General features: G+C 41.2%; 1 protein-coding gene across 1 annotated transcript in view; it reads left to right on the top strand.

Moving 5' to 3' along the window:
* Arhgap32 (Rho GTPase activating protein 32) overlaps positions 1-13,443 on the top strand; it is a 340,655-nt gene that overhangs the window by 918 nt on the left and 326,294 nt on the right. The window lies entirely within an intron of this gene.

Genomic DNA, 13,443 nt, shown 5'->3' on the forward strand with positions numbered 1-13,443 from the left:
TCACTGATACTTTAGTTGCTTTTGCAAACCTCTCTTGTATTTGTGTGTATCTGTTGGAAGAAGTGAAGGCAAATGGCGCCATAGTCTCTGGCTGGTGGAGTCTACAGAGTGAGCTAGTTGAAATCAGTGACTAGATTTGTTGTAATATTTTTTTTTGAGTAATGTTGGTTGTGGTTTATGAATATAATTTTCCTTTTTGATGGAATTGAAGTCCAAGTCACAGTCAACTTTTGTTGCTTGGACTGGAGTGGGCAGGAAACAATTTTGTTATAGAACATCCTCAAAGTTAATCAGGTGCTCCTTGGTGTGTATTCTTTTTCACAGGGTTGTTTGTGAGGATAAGGGATTCTGATGATGCGATTTCCATTTTCAGGAATGTTTGGATTCTGATTCATTCTAAGGTTGGATATGTGGTGATGCTTCATGGAACAGTCTGTAATGGTGTTTAGTTGGAGCTGTGTTTCAGCCAGTTGTCTCTTCCCATCATGGTCCCTGTGGCAGTCCTCCCTAGAATAAAGCAGCACTTTGGACAGAGACTTGTCTGGACGCAAGAATGGTGGCATCCTAGATTGCTTATGATTTTGTGTATGGATGTGGTGACAGGGTGAAGCAGTGGGGGACAAAAGACATAAGTGGGCCAGGGAGGAAATGTTAGTTGAAGAACCTTGTTCAGTTATGTAACTGTTTTGTTAGGGAGAGGCTAAGAACCAGCTAGGCAGGCTCAGCTGTCATTAGAGCCTTTGAGGTTGGTTTGAATTCCAGTAGTAATTCTGTTTCTTTTATTTCCTTTTCTCAACTCCACATCATTTTCCGATCACCAGAAGCTCAGCCACAGTTGGGATGAGATTAGAATGGCAGTACCTTCATCTTCACTCTTTCTCTTTCATTGTTCCTTTTTTTCTTTTTTGAAGATACATTGCAGATGTTTTTATTGTTGCCTTTTCTCTTTTTGGATGACTTTTTGAAAGTTTATTTTAAAGACAGGTAGGTCTCTTGTATCCTAGGCTGGCTTCACACTCACTAGATAGCTGAGGATGACCTTGAGTTTATCCTCCTGCTTCTACCTCCCAAGTGCTTCGATTACAGGTACACCTGGTTTATGTTGTGGTAGGGATTGAACCTTGGACTTCATGAACGCTAGGCAGGCATTCTACTAGCTGAGCTACATCCCCAGTCCCCGTATGGATGACTTTTCATAGGCTTTTCCTTTCCCAAGCTGTCCTGGGCATATTACTTGGACAATGTAAGATTCATGGTTGTCTAGTGATGCATTTAATAAATGCCAGGGACTAAGCAGCTGTTTTCTTTACAAGATTGGCAGCAAAATAAAAATAAGACAAAATAAACATAGTGGTATCTTTAAATGCTAAGACAAGCAATCCTTGAGAATTTTTAGGGTTTAACCAAAGGATGTGAAACCTGATGTTGATGGAAGTGGTCAAGAGGCAGCAGGACTTGAAGAGAGGCCATCGCTGCAGTTATGCTGCTCAGTAACTTAGTGACATTGTACTTTCCTTGTGTACATTTCTGAGCTTGTTTTTCTTATTCCTGAAATAGGTGGGAAAGCTTATTGTTTTCTTTGTACAGTTACTGTGCAGGATTAGGTGATAGGATGATGTGGAAGTGCTTTGTAAATCTCATTTTATGTGTAAGATGGCAATGCTATTACATATAAAACTAGGGTCCAATACTGACTTAGTTCACCTGGCAAATTGGCCTAGCAAACTGTTTTGTAAATTGTTTTTTCTGTGGTGTTTGGGATTGAATCCTGGGACTCATGCATGCTAGACAAGTGCTTTGTTACTGTGATATGCCCTCAATAATTGTCTTAAAGCAGCTTCAAAAATAAAGAAGAATAATGTGTTAGAGTTCTTCCTGTTATAAAATTTTGTGATTCTGTAATGTTTTTTGAGGAAATTCCCATGTAGTACCTACAGTTCTGGTCTTTGGAATTTTCGGTTTTCTAGGACAGGTCAAGTTTATTGAGACTTTGAGCTTCTTTAAAGTATTAGTTCAAAATACCCAAGAAGTTTAGAAGTATGAATTTGTGAGTGGTAAAGTTATTTTTTTAAGGCTGGATTATGTAGCTCAGTGGTAGAGTATTTGCCTAGTGTGTACACCAGTGTTTGAGCCCTAGCACTCTAATACAACAAACAAATACATTTTATGTTTGTTTACATTAGTTAGTATGCGATTGGCACAATAGAGATTGCAGGCTTGAATAGCCTATGAGCTAAGGATGACTTTACTGTTTTTTTCCTACAAGGAAGGGTCTCGCTGTAGCCCAAGATGACCTGGAACTCACTCTGTAGCCCCCAGGCTGCCCTTGAACTCATAGCTGTCTTCCTATCTCAGTCTTCCAAGGGCTGAGGTTAAAGGCCTGTGCCACTATGCCCAGTGTCTAAGGATGATTTAAAAAAAGTGTGTGTGTGTGTGTGTGTGTGTGTGTGTGTGTGTGTGTATTATGTGTATGCATGCACATACCTGGTCTCTTGTTGCTATGAATGAATATCTGTCCAGCTTAACATGAGTGGCTGGGGAATTGAACCCGGACCAGTAGGCTTTGCCTGTTTTTAACCTCTGTGCCATCTTCCCAGCCTTGTAAGGATGAATTTTAAATTTTTAAATGGTTGAAAAATAATCAAAAGGGAGTAACATTTCATGAGATGTGCAAATTGTATAAAACTCCAATTTCATTGCCTTTAAATTTTGTTGGGAGTTGGAGTCTGGGAATATGACTAAATTGTGGAGTCCTTGTTTAGCATTTGTGAGATCCTGGGTTTAATCCCTAGGCAAAATTTTAAATGGGGGGCACAGTCACATTTATTCATTTTATGTTCTGTCCCTGGCTACTTTGGTATATAGTAGTAGATTTGAGCACTTCTGACAGAGATAGCATGGCCTGCAAAGCCTAAAATCTTGATTTAATCTTATACAGAAAAAAAAGTTTGTCAGTCCCTGATTTAGGACTTGACATTTTTTTGCTTTAATTAGCAGAGGTGTTGTCTCCTCATTATGAAGTTCTGATCTGTGGTAAGTTACTAATTTTTCTTTGGAGCCAGGTCAACTTGAGTCACAATGCTAGTTCTGATATTCAAAATCTTTGGCCCTCAATAAACTAACATCTTGGTGCCATGGGTACCTCCATTGTAACCCCAGTAATAGTATAGAATCTACCCTGTAGTGAGGATTAAATGAACTGGAACACATCAAGGCCTAACACACTATCTGGTGAATAGTCAACATTAAGTAAATGATGATTACAGATTCTTGTCTGAAAATGTCTAAGATATGTGTGTAACCTTTGACCTTGGATGGTAGAGTCTTTTTCCTGAATAGTGCACTACCTGTTATGGAATTTTCTCTTTTAGTGAAACAGTTTAGTTAAGAGTTAGTAATAATTTGAGGAATTTTTTAAAAATTTTTTTGAGGGAGAGAGAAAGAGGCAGATAGCGAGAGACAGAGGAAGAATGGATACACCAGGTCCTTTTGCCACTGCAAATGAAATCCAGACCATGCGTCACCTTGTGCATTTGGCTTATGTGGGCCCTGGGGAATCAAACCCTGGGGCTTTGACTTTGCAAGCAAGCACCCTAACTGCTAAGCCATCTCTCTAGTCCAAGGAATTTCTTATGTTGTACTGTGTTACATTTATTAGGTACTTGCATATTTTAAGATTGTTAAGGATTTAGGGAAAGATGGTTATGTTTTTCCATAGGCTTGGTTCTTGGTAATTTCCTGGTGATGTTCTTATATTTGCAAGGTGAATTTAAATATCATGTCTATTTTGGTACTGAATTTTTTTTCTTTCAAGAAAGATGTGTGAGAAAAGTCTGTTTTAATTAGGCCAGGGTTAGACAACTTTCCCGTGTGAATGCTATATTCTGAGTCTTATGATTTGCATTAACTTTGCTATAATGTTCTCTTTAGAGTTGAAATAATAAAAGTTAATTTTTTCCTAATGAGAAATGTAGTTTACTATCTAGAGACTTTGATATTAAATTGCTTTCTGAAATATTTGGCCTAAATTATCTTACAGTTGAGAAATTGGGTATGTTTCTTAACTTCATTTCTTTAAAAAAAATTTTTTTTTATTAGTTTTCTATTTAGCAAATACAGGCAGTTTGGTACCATTATTAGGCTCATCCGTGACCTACTCCCTCCCTAATGTCCCCTCCTTGTTGATGTAAATGGGTCGTGCATTGTGGAGTTAGCCCACAGTTATTGGTACGATAAATGTGTCTGCATATCATGACCCAACATGTGGCTCTGACATACTTTCTGCCTCCTCTTCCGCAAAATTTCCCTGAGCTATGTTGGGTTCATTTTGGGTGAAGAGGTGTTGGGGGCCTCTGAGGCTCTGGCTCTCTGATTTGGTAGGAGTTGATTTTTCTCTGTGTTGGTCTCCTTCCCCCTTGTGCTGGTATCTGGCTCATCAGGAAAACAGCACCTTTGCTTGTTTTGCCTATTTTCCTTAGTTTCAGTCAGGGCCTTTTTGAGGTATGATGGGGTGGCTCTCTCCTTAGGATCTGCATCTGTCTGAGAAAGAGAAGCAGATTCTCCAACGGAGAGTAAGTTAGCACCAGGACAAATGAGATAACCCTTACTTTTTTTTTTAATAGAGAATTTAATAGGTGTAGGCCCTCTTGTAGCCCATGATTGATGGTAGCTTGATATTGGCTTATGTTTGGATATGGTTCTGACTTGTTTCCCAGCTCCAGCTATGGGTCCAGCAGCACTGAGGGTATCAGTTAGCCAAATCAAGAGCAGTTGGTTCCCCACCATGGCTGTGTGCCACTATTGCACTTGTGTGGCCATCACAACAGGTTATTTGTTGCTAAGTAGGTTAGATCATGAGTTGCTTGGACAGATATTGGTCATTTCCCCCAGTTGCCCATGTAGCACCTTCTGGCACTAGACACACTGACTGTTTGGGGATTGACTCTCTCCTGGCCTCCAGCCATGCCAGTCCATTTTATGTGTCAGCTGCATATGGAGTCTTCAGCAATAGGGTCTTACCACTGATCTTTGGTGGGTCATCAAGTACTCTGACAGAAATCTGTCATTCTTTTAGAAAACCTTGTAGGTTTCTCTGATCAAAAGGTCATTGTGGATGATAGCCCCATGCTGGGGTATTACTTGCAGAACTTTAACAACAGAGAGGCCTAAGATGAGAGGGTGTTTTATTTCAAGGTTGTAAATCCAAGTTGGGGCCTGGAGAGATGGCTCAGTGGTTAAAGGTGCTTTCTTGAAAAGTCTGGTGGCCTGGGCTGGATTCCTCTGTACCCACATAAAGCCAGATGCACAAAGTGAGTGCATGTATCTGGAGTTCATTTATAGTGGCAGGAAGCCCTAGCATGTTTATTCTCTCTCTCTCTGTCCAAAATCAGAGACTTTGGACACATCATCCACCTTTCTCAGACTCATTTTCCTCATGTATAAAATAAGGGACCAGACTGGAGGTTTCTGAGGTCCCTTGCACCTCCCTTCCATATAGGTATATTTATTTGCCATGCTGAGGCTTGATCCTAGGACCTGTGTATACACTGTTAATGTACTGGTGAACTATGTTTGTAGCCCTAAGCAACAAAATTCTTTGATCCTCTAATGTTTTTATAAAGTGGGGACCATCATCTTGTACTACCCAGGTCGACCTACCTGAGGAAAACCCCAGAGACTTAGTCATCATGTTACATCTGGTGGTTCTCTACATTCAGCAGTACTCCTCACCCCAGGACGAAGGAAACCAAATCTCTTATCAGTAGGCACTAAGGTACATTTATGTATCTTGCATCATGCTACAGGCAGTGGAAAGTAGATATGAAAGAAAGTGTCATTAAGTCTCTGCCCTTGGGAGTTGTTCATTTGATTGGGAAGATAAACTGTTAGGAAAGAACCATATAAAACAGTAGGCAAGACAGCAGGATGATCTGGCAGCATGCAGTCTTAGGTGTTGTACTATAGATGATGTTTTGTGGCTGGTGCTGTTGATCATGTGCAAGTGAACTGTGTGGAATCCCTCTACTTGTGGAACTGGCCATTTTCTGTGATGGAAAAGCAGCCTCTCAGAATGAATCTGGCTGTACCTAAAGAGGAACTGCTCTGTCCATGCCAGGTTTCACATGCAGTCTGTGCAGTGTTTGGCTTACTAAATGGAAGGTCAGGAGGTACCTGCTTTAATTCTCCAGAAGTGCATTGAAGGATGAACATTCCTCTGAAAACCCAAGTTTGTAAGTACTGACAAGAGACCAAAGAGACCCTGTTTCTGAGACAATTCATTTGAGCTATAGATCTTATTCCTTCTCACCTTCTTAAAGTTTTGATTTCTATAATTTTTTTTTCTGTCCCAATTTACCATTCTCCTTCTACTGGATCTTGCCTTAGAAGGTTCACATGACTTGTGTCACTGGCAAGCCTGATAACTAACTGTCCATCAGGTACTCTGCATTGTAGCTTTCTTCAGGTGTTCTCTTGGCAAGTGTCCAACCAGCCAGGGAGTGATTTCTAGACTATCTCTAGGTGTGGACATGTGACTCAACTTTGGCTGAATGGTTGTGGAAAAGTGATTTGTTTGGGATATTCCTGTCATGGTCTTAGAGAGGAAGCTAGTTACCTTTCACTTCCTCTTTTCCCCCTTTTATGGATAAGAATGTGGGATGTTAGCACAGTGCTGGGATATAGAAATTAATCTTGTAAGCGAAAGCTGCACCTTAGAGGGAGCTGGACGAGTAAGCAATCACCCCTGCCTTGTCTCTGTGGTAGTGAGCTTGTGAAAGCCTGTTCTTTGAATACTGGTACTTTATGGAATTAATCACCTGCCTTAAGTCACTCTTGGTTCGGCTGTGGCATTACTTCTGCCCAGTTTCTTTCTTCTCTTTTGCAGCAGATTTTTTCTTCAAGAATTGTTTACATTTGGTATCTCTCCTCCTTCACCATTGATTCTCTCTTGTGTTATATCCATTTGATCTCTTGTTTCACCATTTCACTGAAAATTTTTCTTCAGTTTTAGCTGGGTGTAGAGGTTCATGTCTATAATCCCAGCACTTGGGAAGTGGAGGCAGGAGGACCAGTAGTTCAAGGCTAACATTAGCTCCATAGTGAATTTGAAGCTAGCCTGGGCTACATGAGACCCTGTCTCAGTTTTTTTGAAGGGGACTGGGTATAGTGGCATACTCCTATAGTTTCAGCAGTTTAGATGCAGAGGCAGGAGGATTGTGGTAGCTTGAATGAAATGTTCTCCATAGGATCATATGTTTTGAATACTTAACTCCCAGCTGGTGATAATTTGGGCAGGTTGTGGGGTCTTAGGGAGGTGGAACTCGCTGGAGGAGGTATGTAGGGGGGGTGGGGGGTGTTTAGTCTAGCCCAGTAGGTGTTCAGAGCTAGCTCATTCAGACTACTTTCACCCAGATAATGTGACAAGATGTAGCTCCTTTCTTTTTTTCTTTCTTTTTGCTATTTTTCTTGAACCATATTTTCCCTGTCATGATGAAACTTCCTTTTGGCTCTGTAAGCTGAAGCCAAGATCTCCCAGAAGCCAGGTCTGGCCAGGTGTTTTATCCCAGCAACTAGAAAGGAACTGCAACAAGGATCATCACAGTTTGGGGCCCTCATGGTCTACATAGTGAGTTCTGGGTCAGCTAGTGCTGGGGAGGAAGAGCCTGTCTCAAATGGACAAAAACAGTATGTTTTTCAATGCTGGGGATAGAAGCTGGGCATACACTAAGTAAGCCCTCTACCATGGAGCTACATCTCCAGCCCTGAAATTGTTTTTACTCAAGGCTACAGTGACCTGTAGCTTGCTTGAACTGATATCCAATTCAGTATCTGCACCTTACTAACCTCTCACTGGCATTTCACTGTCCAGCAGCCACATTTTCACTTTATATACCTTTTTTTTTTTTTTGTGAGTTTAACCTCTTCTTACTCCCACATGAATATTTGGCATGTACCTGTGCTCCATTTTTAGGGATTCAGTGATCATTTTCTATACATTCCCATGACTTTACCCCCTGAGTGTTAGTATGCCTTTGGATGTGTAGTTGACACCTCTGAGGACCATATGAACAAGGCAGGATCATAAATTCTTTTCATTTGCTCTTTCCTACTCCTCACTGCTTCCCCATATCCATAAGTGGCACCCTCATTCATGCACTGTGTTGGATAAAACCCTTCCATTCATCCATTGCCTTTTCCCCCCTTTGTCTTCTGTTATGTACCATCAGTTCTGCTCAGAATATGAACTGGACATGACTGCATGTTAATAACCTAGGCTAAACAGGTTTCTGGAAAACTGCCAACAGATTTCTTCTGTTCCAGTCTGTATCCTTTTCCTCACCCTCCCATTATAAGAGCTCAAATAATAGTAAATGTTATTCACATCCCAACATTCTCTTGCTTAATGTGTGCCTGCCTGCCGGCCTGCCTCCCATCCCTCCCTCCTTCCCTCCATCTCTCTCCTCTCTCTCTCTCTCTCTCTCTCTCTCTCTCTCTCTCTCTCTCTCTCTCTTTCTTTCTTTCTCTCACAGGGTCTTACTGTAGCCCAAGCTAATCTGGAACCCCCTCTGTTGCTGCAGGCTGGCTTCAAACTCAAAAGCAAACTCCTATCTCAGCTTCCTGAATGTTGGGATTAAAGGTTTGTGTTCCCTCTCCCAGCTTGTTTGATGGCTTTCTAATACACTTAAATGCAAAAGCCAAACCTTAACATATTATCATAGAAACAAAACCTTCATCTTGGCCATGTCAGTGAAAATCTACTGGGGAGGTTTTGCCTGTAGGGACATTTTAAGTTGCTACTGGCATCTAGTAGACAGAGGTCAGGGATGCTGTTGATTATCCTATAATATACAGACCTGTCTCAATGACAGAAAGTGTGGTCAATCCAGAATGTTTGTAGCACATGATTTACCTTTGGGCTTCTTTTCAGCCTCATCTTCCTCTTGTGTTGTTCATTAAGGTTTATTATTATGTTTTTAAGAGAGTTGCCGGGGAGAATTGACTCAGGGACTCAGCCACTGAAATTGGACTCCAGACACTTGTGCCACCTAGTGTGCATGTACAACCTTGTGTTTGTGTCACCTTTGTGCATCTGGCTTATGTGGAATCTGGAGAGAGAGTGAACATGGGTCCTTAGTCTTAATGACTAAGCCATCTCTCCAGTCCTGTTTTTGTTTTTTTTTTATTTTTGGGGTAGGGTGTTCCTTTAGCCCAGGCTGACCTAGAATTCACTATATAGTCTCAAGCTGGACTAGAATTTACAGTGCTCCTCTTACCTCTGCATCCCAAGTGCTGGGATTAAAGGTGTGTGCCACTGTATCTGAGAGAGAGAGAGAGAGAGAGAGAGAGAGAGAGAGAGAGAGAGAGAGAGAGAGAGGGAGGGAGGGAGGGAGGGAGGGAGGGAGGGAGGAAGAGAAAAGGGGCACTGGGGCCTCTAATCATAGCACACAAACTCCGTACTCTTGTGCCACTTTGTGCATTTTATGTGGGTCCTGGGGAATTAAACTTGGTCATTAGCCTTTGTAGGTAAGCATCTTAACCACTGAACCATCTCTCCAGCCCAAGTTGTTTTGTTTGTTTGTTTGCTTGCTTTTGACACTGGTGTTTAGACTGACCTGAAACTTGATAATGTAATCAAGGATGATCTTGAACTTGTGATCCTCCTGCCTCAGCCTCTTAAGTAGGTATAAGCTGCCATGCCCGATGTAACACGTGTGTGTGGTGTGTGTGTGTGTGTGTGTGTGTGTGTGTGTATGTTGCTAAGGATAGAATCTAGGGCCTTACATATCCTAGGGAAGCATTCTATCCCTGGGCCATTGGATACCTAATTTTTAGGTTCATAAGCAGAATAGAAGATACAGACATTTCCTTTATACTCCTTAGCTGCCAGAATGGTATGTTTGTCAAGGTTGAGTAATCCACACTGGCACATTATCACTGGGAGTCCAGGGCTCATTTTTTTGGTGTACCATTGCAGTACTTGCAGAACAGTATCTCAGCTGTAAAGGGACTTCTGTGCTCTGCATATTCATCTCTCCTTCCCTCCTGACTCCTGATAATCACAGGCTATCTGGCTGTCTCTAGTTTCTCTTTTGCAGATTGTCTCATTGTTGGAATTACATACTATGCAGTCTTTTCACATTGGCTGCTTTCACCTAGTAATATGCATTTAAGATTCCTGGTTGTATTTTTGTGGCTTGGTAGCTTCTTTCTTTTTAGCACTGAATAACATCTCATTGTCTGACTTTACCACAGCTTATTTCCCTACTGAAGAATAGTTTAGTTTTTTCCAGGTTTTGTCAGTTGTTTATAAAGTTGCTGTTAAACATCCATATACAGATTTTATGTGGACTTGCAGTCCTTTTTAAATATTACCAAGGAGTAAATGGCATTGAGTAAAATCCCATTATGAGCATTAAATGCTAAGAATATGTTTACTTTTTAATTTAACTTAATTTAAAATATTTTTGAGGTAGGGTCTCACCCAGGCTGACCAGGAATTCACTATGTAGTGTCTGGGTGGCCTTGAACTCTTGGCGATCCTCCCATGTGCTGGGATTAAAAGCGTGTGCCACCATGCCCGGTTTAGAATATGTTTACTTTTGCAAGACATTGCCGTACTGCCTTCTCTTGTGGCCATATCATTGTATGTTTCCTCCAGCATTGAAGAGGCTCCTTTTGTACATCTTTTCAGCATTTGGTGATTCATTGTTCTTGATTTTCCCCATTCAAATAGGTAGATTTTTTTTTCCACCTGAGTAAGGCAAACACATACTTTGTTAATAGATGTGAGCTTGCTGTTCCCTTTGATTTGAACATTGCTTCTTTCAGATCAGTGTTTGGTTGCCTTCTTTGTGTCCACAATACCTTTGTGATTACTTATATAGAGTACTACTTCCATCTGTCTTTTCCATTTTATATTCTTGTTATTCTTATTTTCTTATGCATTTAATTTGTAATCACATTTTTCATAAACATTTCATGTCTTACCCTGTAGACTAGGCTGCCTGGAATTCCTTATGTAGCCCAGGTTAATTTTGAACTCATGATCCTTATGCTGCTGCTTCTGAAGTGCTAGGGTTATAGGCATGAACTATCATGGCTGGTGAAGGATTGTTTTAATCAAGAGTTACTGGGGACATTTAGGTTCCTGAATCTATTGTAGGAATGGACAACATTCTTAGTGATAACCACAAGCTAGAGATTTCACTTGGTAGCACAGTGGAGATTACGATTTTCTGCAATGTGGAAAAAAATTCTTTTGGGACAAGGCTGCGTCTGACTTTAATTAGTAATAACTTTGTATAATGGAAGAATTCACCCTCATATTTTATGTTATTATATTTTATTTTTGTTTATTTATTTATTTGACAGAGAGATACAGAAATAGGCAGAGAGAGAGAGAGAGAGAGAGAGAGAGAGAGAGAGAGAGCGAGCGCGAGCGAGAGCACTCTAGCGCCTCTAGCCACCACAAAAGAACTCCAGACACGTGTGCCCCCTTGTGCATCTGGCTTATGTGGGTCCTGGGGAATAGAACCTGTCCCCCTCATTTTTTTTATTCGTTATGTACACAGTGTATACAGTCATGTTGGTGTCATTGTTAACCTCCTCCCTGTCCTCCCCACTCTGCAGGGACCCTCCTAGTTATGGAATGTGGGTCATGCACTGTGGGGTCAGCCATCAGTTATGGGTAAGAGGCAATGCCTGTGTGCATAATGACTCATCATATGGCTCTAACAACCTTTTTGCCCCCTCTTATGCAAATTTCCCTGATCCATGTTGGGTTCATTTTAGGTCTACTTCAATGATGAATACTTGGGAGCCTCCATGTCTGGATATCTGGTTTGGTAGGAGTTGAGTGTTCTCTGTGTCTTATCTCCTTCACCCTTGTGCTGGTACCAGGTTCACCAAGAAAGCAGCACTCTTGCTCATTTCCCCAATTACTCTTAGTTTCAGCTAGGGCCTTTTTGAGGTGTGGTGGGCTGGTTCTCTCCTTAGAATCTGTGTCCATCTGAAAAAGAGAAGCAAATTCTCCAACGGAGAGTAAAGTTAGTGCCAGGTAAATGGGATAACCTTTGTTTTTTTAGAGAGCATAGGTGTAGGCCCTCTTGTAGCCCACAATTGGTGGGAGCTTGATAATGGAGAGTGGGTTTGTTTTTGGATATGGTTCTGACTTGATTCCCAACTCCAGCTATGGGTTTTGTTCCACTGAGCAGATCCATTAGCCAAATCAAGAGCAGTTGTTTTCCCACCATGGCTGTGTGCCACTTTTGTACTTGTGTGAGCATCACACCAAGTTGTTTTGCTGCTGAGTAGCTTAGACCATGAGTTGCTTGGACAGATGTTGGTCATTTTTGCCCAGTTGCTCATGTACCACCTTCTGGCACTACATGTGCTAACTGTGTGGGGATTGACTCTCTTCCAGATTCCAGCCAGGTCACTCTATGTTCTGTACCAACAGCATATGGTGTCTTCACTAGAAGGGTCTTACGACTAACCTTTGGTGGTTCATCAAGTACTCTGACAGAAATCTGTCTTTTGGGAAACTTTGTAGGTTTGTCAGATCAACAGCTCATTGTGAATGTTAGCCACATGCTGGTTCTGGGAGTTACAGGTCAGTGCCTAAGAAGAGAAGGAAGAAAAAGATAAGTAATATGAAAGAGATATAGAGAAGAGGGAGAGAGAAACAGGAGAAGATTCAGGTCAGTTTTCATCATACCCTTTCCAGGGCCTTGTGAATCAGGTATTGCCTCTAAGGACCTGATGAAGGTTCAATCATTTAGTCTGTCTTTTAGGATGTACAATTTTATGGTACCATTGCCATTTAGGTCCAGTTTTGTGTTTCCCACCCCCAACCTTTTCCTCCCCTCCCCCACCTCCCTATTGTCTGATCCTCGAGATGCTTATAAGGGATGTTGGCATCTCAGGTAGATTCAGGTTAGGAGCTGTAGATGACTGAGACTATGTGGCGATTATCTTTCTGTGATTGGGTGAGTTCACTGAGAATGATCTGTTCCAGGTTTGATCATTTTTTTTCCAAATTTCATTGTGTCATATTTTTCCTTACTGCTGTGTAGAATTCCATTGTGTAGATATACCACATCTTGGTTATCCATTCATCTAATGATGGCCATCTTTCACATTCATGATTATGAGTAAGCACATGATAAAATATGTAAGTTGGTAGCTTTTTGAGGAAGAAAGTTTACTTGAGAGTATAGCCTTCATTTTGTTTCTTTCTCATAGTACGTGTCTCTGCATAAAGAGATGTGTCTTGGTAGGATTGGTGAATGCTGCAGTTGTATAGACCTTAGGACAAATGAGGTCTTAACTTTCTTCAGGTCAGAATTCTTTCCACTTACCCCTGGGAGATGATCACTACACTTGCTTTTGTATTTTCAGACTGAAAACACGGTTATTGAAATGACAAACAAGTTCTTCCAAGTT

Source organism: Jaculus jaculus, chromosome 3, assembly GCF_020740685.1.
Source record: "Jaculus jaculus isolate mJacJac1 chromosome 3, mJacJac1.mat.Y.cur, whole genome shotgun sequence".
NCBI lineage: Eukaryota > Metazoa > Chordata > Mammalia > Rodentia > Dipodidae > Jaculus > Jaculus jaculus.